At 31.8% G+C, this 12,827-nt stretch overlaps 1 protein-coding gene across 1 annotated transcript in view; it reads right to left on the bottom strand.

The window, feature by feature from the left end:
• Positions 1–12,827, bottom strand: part of LOC127284461 (CD151 antigen-like) — a 155,942-nt gene that overhangs the window by 18,261 nt on the left and 124,854 nt on the right. The gene's annotated exons all lie outside the window — the stretch shown is intronic.

Raw genomic sequence — 12,827 nt, 5'->3', positions numbered from 1 at the left:
TTTATTTTTATATATTTTATTTTTATTTAAAAATTTTTTTTTTAATTTTAATTTATTTTTTTAAATTTATTTTGCAAAAAAAAATAAAATAGCAACCTCTAAATGATCTTAAAAAAAATCTGACATTTTTTTGGGTTGAAAAGAAGTCTAATTTCGGTTTAAGGTTTTGGAAAATCGAAAAAAAAATCTACGCTAAAAGTAATACCTCATATAGCGTCGTTTTTTAACCACGCCTCTATGTAGGGCCGTATCATACGGTAGCTTAAATATTTTTTTTTAATAATTTTTTTTTTTTTTGATTGATTGAACTAAACCTTTTTTCATTTCAATGAAAGAAAATTTTTTATTCTTACAGAAGATTAAAAAAAATATATATCTAAACAAGGTTTTGTTTTTTTTTCTAATTTTGCGTTCTAAAACTACTTTGCACTTGGGAAGAATGATCAACAATGGCGCACAAGGTAAACTTGTCAATTTCCTTGTCTTAGAAGAACGTGTATATTGTATTGTGTGGAAGAGCATTGGGCAAACAGTGAATTCATTCAGGATAGGTATCTGTTTATTCAGTTCGACGCGACGCCTTATTGCGATCGTTGCTGCTTTCGAGACAAGAGAATTTGATATGGAAATGTGATCCTTTTGTACGAATAAGGGTATCGGTAATGGTCCGGGGTCGCCTTCTATACGAAGACTTCGATAATTACGCTTGTCGAGTCGCACACGTTCCTTGATACTACCGAGATTTCAATATACACACACAGCTTCCAGAGATGATACGAGGTGGTCCAAAGGTGATTCTCGGCCATCAAGATTTCACGGCACAATGTTCTTATTCTCTGCACACGCTCTTTAAACAATTTTCATTTTTAATTTCCCCCTAATCTTTGATATAAAACTACTATAATTTTTTATTTTGATTTTATATTTTTATTATTTAAAAATATTTTGTAAAATCTAGATTTGTGATGTTATACAACGTGTCAGTTTTCTAAAGTGATTATAATTAAATTTTTCTCGTAAACTTTGCACTTTAATGGAGATTTAATTGAAGAATTTTCGAAAGTCTTTTTTTGTCCCATTTTTTTTTTTGCATGATACTTAGTAAAATTAAAACAGGGCGTCAGTTTCGATGTAAAAGTTTTGAAATAAGAGTCGACAAAGTACCAGCTCAACATCGCGTCTCACGTCAACCCTTATCTTAATGCCAAGGAAAAGTTTTTGTGGAAGTTTTGTTTTACTCAAGAGCGTCTAGAAATGGTATTAAGTCGAGTGCACGGAGGCATTTCACAAACAAGTGCTATACACAAATATATATATGTGTGTACCTGTTCATAAATATACACAGGTAGTACATATAAATATATAACTGTTGTAACATGCGTAGGATTATGCGACACGTGGACAACTTACAAGTACGAGAAAGGCATAATCATTCGTATTTACCGTCATTGAAGTCAGTGTGCACACTTCCCATATATTTATATATATATGTTTTTACACCTGTACCGAGTAAAATTTTTTTTTTAATACCCCATTTTCTACATAAATTATTATGTATAAATGTCACTTTATTTCGAAAAACGATTGCATTCGAATTTAGAAATAATGATAGTTAATATTAAAATATATTTCTAATTTTTTCGAGGGGCTGTTCACTCTCGAATACCCGATTTGTAATGTAGAGAATATACTAGGTATCTTCATCAATTAAAATAAGAAAATGTAAATTTCTTGATTCTGAATATATTGTATTTTAAGTGGAGATTACCGACGATTATTGAAAAGGACGTTCGAATTTGTCGAATACTATGCGAATCCAAACGAATCTCGTTGATTCCAGTAAAATCCTAAGTTATGCAGTAAGAATTGTTGCGAGTCACGAATGGTTACGGAGACATACGATCGAATTCGGCGGCGAATTACACAATTAATCTATATTTTTCTTGCAAGTAACTCTCAATTACTTCAAATAAAATGAAAGCACTATTTCCCTTAATTTCAAAATAGGAATTACGAAAATGACTAGCAATCCTTAAAAATCTTTAATGAATTCTCAAATATTGTTCAATTGGATTTTCAGTGAATTCGAATTTCTTAGTACTTTAAAAAATATTTTTTTTCACCCACTTTAATTTTCTGATCATTGAATAATAAAAAAAAAAAATATTTCATGAATATCTCTAATGCAGTCATTATTAAGGGATAAATAAATTTTGACATGTTTTTAAAAATACTATTAATCTTAACATCCTGGACCATTAATTTAATCTCAAAAGAACGCCCAGATCGAAAGTGCATTTCTCAACAATTTTTTTTTTCTGATTCAACTTATCGAAAAGTTATTTTTTTTATATTATTAATACCAAAGTGTCAATGTGCGTATATTTATGTATTTTTTTTTTTGTTTTTGTTTCTGGCTTCTGACAACATTCTCCCTGATATAAGGAGATGCATGAGTTGGGATCGATCTTGAGTGAGAGAGACTAACTTCGGACTGGTTCGGAACCTGTTCCTGACGAGAGAGGCCCAACCCTCAAAATGCTTGGGGCAAAACCACATTATTCCCTAAGTACTCGCTGGCAATATCTATGCTCAATTTATGCTCACGCGGGTTTCCGACGAGCAGCGAGACACATTCCATTAAAATCTCAACTCACCGATTGCATGTGATTGCAATTGACTGCATACATATATATATGTATATATCTCTGCGCGTGTGGGCTGCAATCTTCTATTCGCGTGCCACTCAACTCTCCTTGTCTACTTTAGATTTTCAAATTGATTCTCATATTTTCAAAACAAATTTTAAATAATCAATTATCAAATCGCGAAATTCGGTTTAAATTTTCCACTCATTTTTTTTTTTGAAGAAAAAATTATTTTTATCTAAACGATTGTTAAATTTTAGATTACAAAAATGTTTCCTATTGACGAGAAATTGCAATTTCTATATTCAAAAATTTTTGTAACAGAAAAAATAGTAACAAAAATTAAAAAAAAGTATTTGGAAAAAAAAGTTTTAAAAAATTAGGAAACGAAACATGTGACGGATTTTCGTATAGGAAATAATTTAAATATATATCCACGATTGATTGTTACACGCTTCGAATTTAATGAATTCAACTATACATAATTTAAATCGGTCAACACAAACACGAAAAAACACTATAATATGCTGCTGCCTGAATTCAAAATAGTGATTAATCGCTAATTTATAAAATTTATATCTTCATTTTCTTTTTTTTTTACCCCCAGTGAAATTATTGTCTGATTAAAAATTCAATCAGGAAGCAAATTAGCATTCTTTACTAATTGTAATTACGGCTATTAGCAATTCTTAATGCTTCCTTTTTGTAAAATAATCTTATAATCATCCAACATATTCAAATTTTATTTCTTCACATTTTTTTTTTCAACCTACGAAAGAAATTTATAAGTTAAAAATTAAATAATCCGTTTTTATAAAGTTGCTTCCTTTTTGTAATCCTTTTTGCTTTTCTTTATTAAAATATAATTGCAATTAATTTTGTAAAATTTTGAAATAATATCTTACAAATTGAGAATCCTTTAAGACGAAGAGATATTGTTAGTAAAGTTCACTCAAACCGCGTATTTAATTAATTTTCTTGGAATTTATTATTACAAAATATATAATAATAGCACATCAAACATAAAGAGCCATGGCGGAAATTTCTTGAAACGTAAAAGAGATTGAATACATAAATGAAAATTTAATTCAAAGATAAATGAATTCTCGAAGAACTTGTAGAAAATTAATTAATATTATTATTAACAAATATACTAATTAATAATAATTATAATTAATTTATATATTCAACAATCAATTAATAATTAATATTAAAGTAGTATGTAAATGGTTAAAAAATTAAGATGGTAAAAAATTTAAAAAAATGAAAATATAAAAAATTATCGACACAGAAATCTAACTTGCCGATTGATGGTAAAACAGTTTTTTTTGGAAAAAGAAAATATAAAAATTACCGACATAGAAATCTACATTGCCAATCAATGGTTAATTTTTTATGCATTTTTACCATCAGTCAGTAAGGTAGATTTCTGTGTCGGTATTTTTTATATTTTCATTTCTTATATGAGGTTTTTTCAAAATTCAAAATGGCGGTAAAAACCATTTAAAAAATCGTTTATATTCTCTTTTTAAGGGATTTTCCACATATTTATTATTCATTTAGTATTTTTTTTTGTTCTCTAATTAGATATTTTGTTAAATTTTTTTTCTTTTTAAATTCATAACAGGTTTTTATTAATTGTAAACTTTTTCCCTAAATGGAAATATGCTTTTGCGCAAAAAAGAAACTTTGTATAGTTGTTTGTACGAGTTTAAAGTAGTAGCGATGTGTCCGCACTTTTTCCAACATGAAAAATATAATCGTCACGGGGAAAACTTTTTGAATTCGTATGGATCTAATTCACTGGCGTCAAAGTTTTTTAAAATTAAATCTACATACTATATATATATATATATATATATATATATATATATATATATATATATATATATATATATATAGTCAGAAGAGTTGAGTGTTACGCGGATATGAAATTTTGTTTGCTTATATATTTTTATGCGCGGTGAAGAAAATATCGTAATGAAATTGCTTTATTTATATACTTTCAGTGTAAATATTTACTTCCTGTCAATACATGCATTTAAATAAATTCGTAGCATTTCGGTAGCATAAGATATTTACAACAAAATTTTATTTTCTTGAAAGTATGGGCTAATTTTTATTTTACCTAATTAAAAAAAACAACAACTTTTTATCAAGGTACAACTATCACTAAACATAACCTAAATTTTTTTTTGTCATAAGGTCCATTCTTTCGTGTAGCGACACATATATAAAATATAATTTATTGTTATTAATATTAATTTTTAATTAAAATTTGTTTTATTTGAAAAAATTAATTGAATTATTATTGCATATTAAGTATGGCATTAAAATGATAGAATTTCTGATATTTGGGTCAATGGCTGTTAAAAAGTGATGATTGAGAGGATATGGGTGTGAATTTTGAGCTCTTCTCAACTTTGCGTTCTCTGCTCGTAGTATCTTTCATGCGATAAATCGACCTTAATCGAGAGTTAGTGCGGGGATGCTGGCCGCTCCTGGATTTAATGGGCAGACTGGATTATCTTTAATCCTACCTAAATGATAGTTAAACGCCCTTAACAACCATCACTAACCACAGGCTCTGGTTACCAGTTGAATTGTGCTTCGTCTTAATTACTTGTTGTGGTCGGTCTGGTTTGTAAACGCTTTTCGATTACTATACAGAAACTTCCATTCCAAATACCATTAACTCCATAAGGACACTCCATTCAAAATTGCATTCATATTTAAGAATTTCCTCTGTCCACTTAGAAAGATTTCCAGGCAATTTTAAATTGGACAATTGAATAATACATAATTGAAAAATATATTTTTTCAAATATTTTTTTTGTTGTTGTAAAACCATAACAATGGAATTAAAAAGGACTATTTAGCGAGAAGTTTGCAGAATAATTTTCGGTAAAGCAAATAGTTTTTAGAATTATTAAAAAAAAAATTTTCCATTAAAAAGAAATTATTATCAAAAATGTAACAGATTTTCCAACAGTAATTTCCTATTATTTACCGGATTTTTTAAACATTGTTTATAAAAAACTTTATTTTTAATATCAATTTAATTTTTCCTGTATTTAACTTCCGCACATATAAAAATTGATTCTGTCTTTCAAACTAAATAAAATACAAAGTATATATATTTATATAGAATTCTTTTTTCTGCTATATAGAAGAGGGAATTATTTTTCTCAACCTTTTTCATCTCTCTCTCTCTCTCTCTCTCTCTCTCTCTCTCTCTCTCTCTCTCTCTCTCTCTCTCTCTCTCTCTCTCTCTCTCTCTCTCTCTCTCTCTCTCTCTCTCTCTCTCTCTCTCTCTCTCTCTTACTCTTTCTCTGTTGAGGGAAAAAAAACCACCGACAAAGAAGAGATATAAATAAAAAACTAGTAGAAATCTGGAGCAGAAAAGAAAGGCAGAGAGGATAAATCACCACAGAAATGGTTATCCTTAATTGGTCTTTTGCATAATGTTAAAAGCTCCAATAAATAGCTCGAGCAGTTACCACTAATCACTCGTTTATTTATTAAATATTCATTTCTTAACTACCGACAGGATATGAATAGTAATTTACTTTAGAGGGCTCCTTCTTGATTACCGATTGAATTCATTATTCTAAAGATGCGCGGTTTTCAAGCATCAAACTACCCCTCTTTATCTTGTACTCACTTAACAACTCTCGATTATTTAAAAATTTACCATAAAATTAAAAAGAATCGAAAATTTTTCAAACATTCCCAAAATTTATTTTGACATAGCTCAGCATCCGCTAAACCAATCAAAAAGTGTGCCATACATTTTTTGTTCGGAACTTTTTGACTATTTTATTAGTGGTATTCCCGACCGATAATCTCGCAAATTTAATTTTTTGTAATTTTTTCTAAATTTGTTTTTTATTTGTTTCAGAACTTTCTTCTAATGACTATAGCGGTATTCCCGAAAGATTATCTAGCGAATTTAATTTTTTGAAAATTTTTCCAAATTATTTTTGAGTGTATCTCAGCATCCGCTGGACCAATCAAAAAGTGCGCCATACATTTTTTGTTCGAGACTCCCGGGTTAAGACTTTGGCGGTATTCCCGATCAATTATTTCGAAAATTTAATTTTTCAAAATTTTTTCCGAAATTGATTTGAGTGTAGCTCAGCATCCGCTGGACCAATCAAAAAGTGCGCCATACATTTTTTGTTCAGAACTTTCTTCTAATCACTACAGTGGTATTCCCGAAAGTTTATCTAGGGAATTTAATTTTTTGAAAATTTGACCAAAATATTTTTGAGTGTAGCTCAGCATCCGCTGGACCAATCAAAAAGTGCGCCATACATTTTTTGTTCAGAACTTTCTTCTAATCACTACAGTGGTATTCCCGAAAGTTTATCTAGGGAATTTAATTTTTTGAAAACTTGACCAAAATATTTTTGAGTGTAGCTCAGCATCCGCTGGACCAATCAAAAAGTGCGCCATACATTTTTTGTTCAGAACTTTCTTCTAATCACTATGGCCGTATTCCCGAAAGATTATCTAGCGAATTTAATTTTTTGAAAATTTTTCCAAATTATTTTTGAGTGTATCTCAGCATCCGCTGGACCAATCAAAAAGTGCCCAATACATTTTTTGTTCGAGACTCCCGGGTTAAGACTTTGGCGGTATTCCCGATCAATTATCTAACAAATTTAATTTTTGAAAATTTTTTCCGAAATTGATTTGAGTGTAGCTCAGCATCCGCTGGACCAATCAAAAAGTGCGCCATACATTTTTTGTTCGAGACTCCCGGGTTAAGACTTTGGCGGTATTCCCGATCAATTATCTCGAAAATTTAATTTTTCAAAATTTTTTCCGAAATTGATTTGAATGTAGCTCAGCATCCGCTGGACCAATCAAAAAGTGCGCCATACATTTTTTGTTCAGAACTTTCTTCTAATGACTATAGCGGTATTCCCGAAAGATTATCTAGCGAATTTAATTTTTTGAAAATTTTTCCAAATTATTTTTGAGTGTATCTCAGCATCCGCTGGACCAATCAAAAAGTGCGCCATACATTTTTTGTTCAGAACTTTCTTCTAATGACTATAGCGGTATTCCCGAAAGATTATCTAGCGAATTTAATTTTTTGAAAATTTTTCCAAATTATTTTTGAGTGTATCTCAGCATCCGCTGGACCAATCAAAAAGTGCGCCATATATTTTTTGTTCGAGTCTCCCGGGTTAAGACTTTGGCGGTATTCCTGATCAATTATCTCGCAAATTTAATTTTTCGAAATTTCTTTTAAAAATTTATCTGTGTGTAGCTCAGCATCCGCTGGACCAATCAAAAAGTGCGCCATACATTTTTTGTTCGAGACCCCGGGTTAAGACTTTGGCGGTATTCCCGATCAATTATCTAACAAATTTAATTTTTCGAAATTTCTTTTAAAAATTTATCTGAGTGTAGCTCAGCATCCGCTGGACCAATCAAAAAGTGCGCCATACATTTTTTGTTCGAGACCCCGGGTTAAGACTTTGGCGGTATTCCCGATCAATTATCTAACAAATTTAATTTTTCGTAATTTTTTAAAAAATTTATCTGAGTGTAGCTCAGCATCCGCTGGACCAATCAAAAAGTGCGCCATACATTTTTTGTTCAGAACTTTCTTCTAATCACTACAGTGGTATTCCCGAAAGTTTATCTAGGGAATTTAATTTTTTAAAAATTTGTCCAAAATATTTTTGAGTGTAGCTCAGCATCCGCTGGACCAATCAAAAAGTGCGCCATACATTTTTTGTTCAGAACTTTCTTCTAATCACTACAGTGGTATTCCCGAAAGTTTATCTACGGAATTTAATTTTTTGAAAATTTGACCAAAATATTTTTGAGTGTAGCTCAGCATCCGCTGGACCAATCAAAAAGTGCGCCATACATTTTTTGTTCAGAACTTTCTTCTAATGACTATAGCGGTATTCCCGAAAGATTATCTAGCGAATTTAATTTTTTGAAAATTTTTCCAAATTATTTTTGAGTGTATCTCAGCATCCGCTGGACCAATCAAAAAGTGCGCCATACATTTTTTGTTCAGAACTTTCTTCTAATCACTATGGCCGTATTCCCGAAAGATTATCTAGCGAATTTAATTTTTTGAAAATTTTTCCAAATTATTTTTGAGTGTATCTCAGCATCCGCTGGACCAATCAAAAAGTGCCCAATACATTTTTTGTTCGAGACTCCCGGGTTAAGACTTTGGCGGTATTCCCGATCAATTATCTCGAAAATTTAATTTTTCAAAATTTTTTCCGAAATTGATTTGAGTGTAGCTCAGCATCCGCTGGACCAATCAAAAAGTGCGCCATACATTTTTTGTTCGAGACTCCCGGGTTAAGACTTTGGCGGTATTCCCGATCAATTATCTAACAAATTTAATTTTTGAAAATTTTTTCCGAAATTGATTTGAGTGTAGCTCAGCATCCGCTGGACCAATCAAAAAGTGCGCCATACATTTTTTGTTCAGAACTTTCTTCTAATCACTACAGTAGTATTCCCGAAAGTTTATCTACGGAATTTAATTTTTTGAAAATTTGACCAAAATATTTTTGAGTGTAGCTCAGCATCCGTTGGACCAATCAAAAAGTGCGCCATACATTTTTTGTTCAGAACTTTCTTCTAATGACTATAGCGGTATTCCCGAAAGATTATCTAGCGAATTTAATTTTTTGAAAATTTTTCCAAATTATTTTTGAGTGTATCTCAGCATCCGCTGGACCAATCAAAAAGTGCGCCATATATTTTTTGTTCGAGTCTCCCGGGTTAAGACTTTGGCGGTATTCCTGATCAATTATCTCGCAAATTTAATTTTTCGAAATTTCTTTTAAAAATTTATCTGTGTGTAGCTCAGCATCCGCTGGACCAATCAAAAAGTGCGCCATACATTTTTTGTTCGAGACCCCGGGTTAAGACTTTGGCGGTATTCCCGATCAATTATCTAACAAATTTAATTTTTCGAAATTTCTTTTAAAAATTTATCTGAGTGTAGCTCAGCATCCGCTGGACCAATCAAAAAGTGCGCCATACATTTTTTGTTCGAGACCCCGGGTTAAGACTTTGGCGGTATTCCCGATCAATTATCTAACAAATTTAATTTTTCGTAATTTTTTAAAAAATTTATCTGAGTGTAGCTCAGCATCCGCTGGACCAATCAAAAAGTGCGCCATACATTTTTTGTTCAGAACTTTCTTCTAATCACTACAGTGGTATTCCCGAAAGTTTATCTAGGGAATTTAATTTTTTAAAAATTTGTCCAAAATATTTTTGAGTGTAGCTCAGCATCCGCTGGACCAATCAAAAAGTGCGCCATACATTTTTTGTTCAGAACTTTCTTCTAATCACTACAGTGGTATTCCCGAAAGTTTATCTACGGAATTTAATTTTTTGAAAATTTGACCAAAATATTTTTGAGTGTAGCTCAGCATCCGCTGGACCAATCAAAAAGTGCGCCATACATTTTTTGTTCAGAACTTTCTTCTAATGACTATAGCGGTATTCCCGAAAGATTATCTAGCGAATTTAATTTTTTGAAAATTTTTCCAAATTATTTTTGAGTGTATCTCAGCATCCGCTGGACCAATCAAAAAGTGCGCCATACATTTTTTGTTCAGAACTTTCTTCTAATCACTATGGCCGTATTCCCGAAAGATTATCTAGCGAATTTAATTTTTTGAAAATTTTTCCAAATTATTTTTGAGTGTATCTCAGCATCCGCTGGACCAATCAAAAAGTGCCCAATACATTTTTTGTTCGAGACTCCCGGGTTAAGACTTTGGCGGTATTCCCGATCAATTATCTCGAAAATTTAATTTTTCAAAATTTTTTCCGAAATTGATTTGAGTGTAGCTCAGCATCCGCTGGACCAATCAAAAAGTGCGCCATACATTTTTTGTTCGAGACTCCCGGGTTAAGACTTTGGCGGTATTCCCGATCAATTATCTAACAAATTTAATTTTTGAAAATTTTTTCCGAAATTGATTTGAGTGTAGCTCAGCATCCGCTGGACCAATCAAAAAGTGCGCCATACATTTTTTGTTCGAGACCCCGGGTTAAGACTTTGGCGGTATTCCCGATCAATTATCTAACAAATTTAATTTTTCGAAATTTCTTTTAAAAATTTATCTGAGTGTAGCTCAGCATCCGCTGGACCAATCAAAAAGTGCGCCATACATTTTTTGTTCGAGACCCCGGGTTAAGACTTTGGCGGTATTCCCGATCAATTATCTAACAAATTTAATTTTTCGTAATTTTTTAAAAAATTTATCTGAGTGTAGCTCAGCATCCGCTGGACCAATCAAAAAGTGCGCCATACATTTTTTGTTCAGAACTTTCTTCTAATCACTACAGTGGTATTCCCGAAAGTTTATCTAGGGAATTTAATTTTTTAAAAATTTGTCCAAAATATTTTTGAGTGTAGCTCAGCATCCGCTGGACCAATCAAAAAGTGCGCCATACATTTTTTGTTCAGAACTTTCTTCTAATCACTACAGTGGTATTCCCGAAAGTTTATCTACGGAATTTAATTTTTTGAAAATTTGACCAAAATATTTTTGAGTGTAGCTCAGCATCCGCTGGACCAATCAAAAAGTGCGCCATACATTTTTTGTTCAGAACTTTCTTCTAATGACTATAGCGGTATTCCCGAAAGATTATCTAGCGAATTTAATTTTTTGAAAATTTTTCCAAATTATTTTTGAGTGTATCTCAGCATCCGCTGGACCAATCAAAAAGTGCGCCATACATTTTTTGTTCAGAACTTTCTTCTAATCACTATGGCCGTATTCCCGAAAGATTATCTAGCGAATTTAATTTTTTGAAAATTTTTCCAAATTATTTTTGAGTGTATCTCAGCATCCGCTGGACCAATCAAAAAGTGCCCAATACATTTTTTGTTCGAGACTCCCGGGTTAAGACTTTGGCGGTATTCCCGATCAATTATCTCGAAAATTTAATTTTTCAAAATTTTTTCCGAAATTGATTTGAGTGTAGCTCAGCATCCGCTGGACCAATCAAAAAGTGCGCCATACATTTTTTGTTCGAGACTCCCGGGTTAAGACTTTGGCGGTATTCCCGATCAATTATCTAACAAATTTAATTTTTGAAAATTTTTTCCGAAATTGATTTGAGTGTAGCTCAGCATCCGCTGGACCAATCAAAAAGTGCGCCATACATTTTTTGTTCAGAACTTTCTTCTAATCACTACAGTAGTATTCCCGAAAGTTTATCTACGGAATTTAATTTTTTGAAAATTTGACCAAAATATTTTTGAGTGTAGCTCAGCATCCGTTGGACCAATCAAAAAGTGCGCCATACATTTTTTGTTCAGAACTTTCTTCTAATGACTATAGCGGTATTCCCGAAAGATTATCTAGCGAATTTAATTTTTTGAAAATTTTTCCAAATTATTTTTGAGTGTATCTCAGCATCCGCTGGACCAATCAAAAAGTGCGCCATATATTTTTTGTTCGAGTCTCCCGGGTTAAGACTTTGGCGGTATTCCTGATCAATTATCTCGCAAATTTAATTTTTCGAAATTTCTTTTAAAAATTTATCTGTGTGTAGCTCAGCATCCGCTGGACCAATCAAAAAGTGCGCCATACATTTTTTGTTCGAGACCCCGGGTTAAGACTTTGGCGGTATTCCCGATCAATTATCTAACAAATTTAATTTTTCGAAATTTCTTTTAAAAATTTATCTGAGTGTAGCTCAGCATCCGCTGGACCAATCAAAAAGTGCGCCATACATTTTTTGTTCGAGACCCCGGGTTAAGACTTTGGCGGTATTCCCGATCAATTATCTAACAAATTTAATTTTTCGTAATTTTTTAAAAAATTTATCTGAGTGTAGCTCAGCATCCGCTGGACCAATCAAAAAGTGCGCCATACATTTTTTGTTCAGAACTTTCTTCTAATCACTACAGTGGTATTCCCGAAAGTTTATCTAGGGAATTTAATTTTTTAAAAATTTGTCCAAAATATTTTTGAGTGTAGCTCAGCATCCGCTGGACCAATCAAAAAGTGCGCCATACATTTTTTGTTCAGAACTTTCTTCTAATCACTACAGTGGTATTCCCGAAAGTTTATCTACGGAATTTAATTTTTTGAAAATTTGACCAAAATATTTTTGAGTGTAGCTCAGCATCCGCTGGACCAATCAAAAAGTGCGCCATAC

The sequence above is a fragment of the Leptopilina boulardi genome, unplaced genomic scaffold (assembly GCF_019393585.1).
Source record: "Leptopilina boulardi isolate dan_hultmark-lab unplaced genomic scaffold, ZJU_Lbou_2.1 LbouV2_325, whole genome shotgun sequence".
NCBI classification, from domain to species: Eukaryota; Metazoa; Arthropoda; class Insecta; order Hymenoptera; family Figitidae; genus Leptopilina; species Leptopilina boulardi.
Note: the sequence above shows the minus strand (reverse complement) of the source record. Positions and strands in the feature narration are given on the sequence as shown.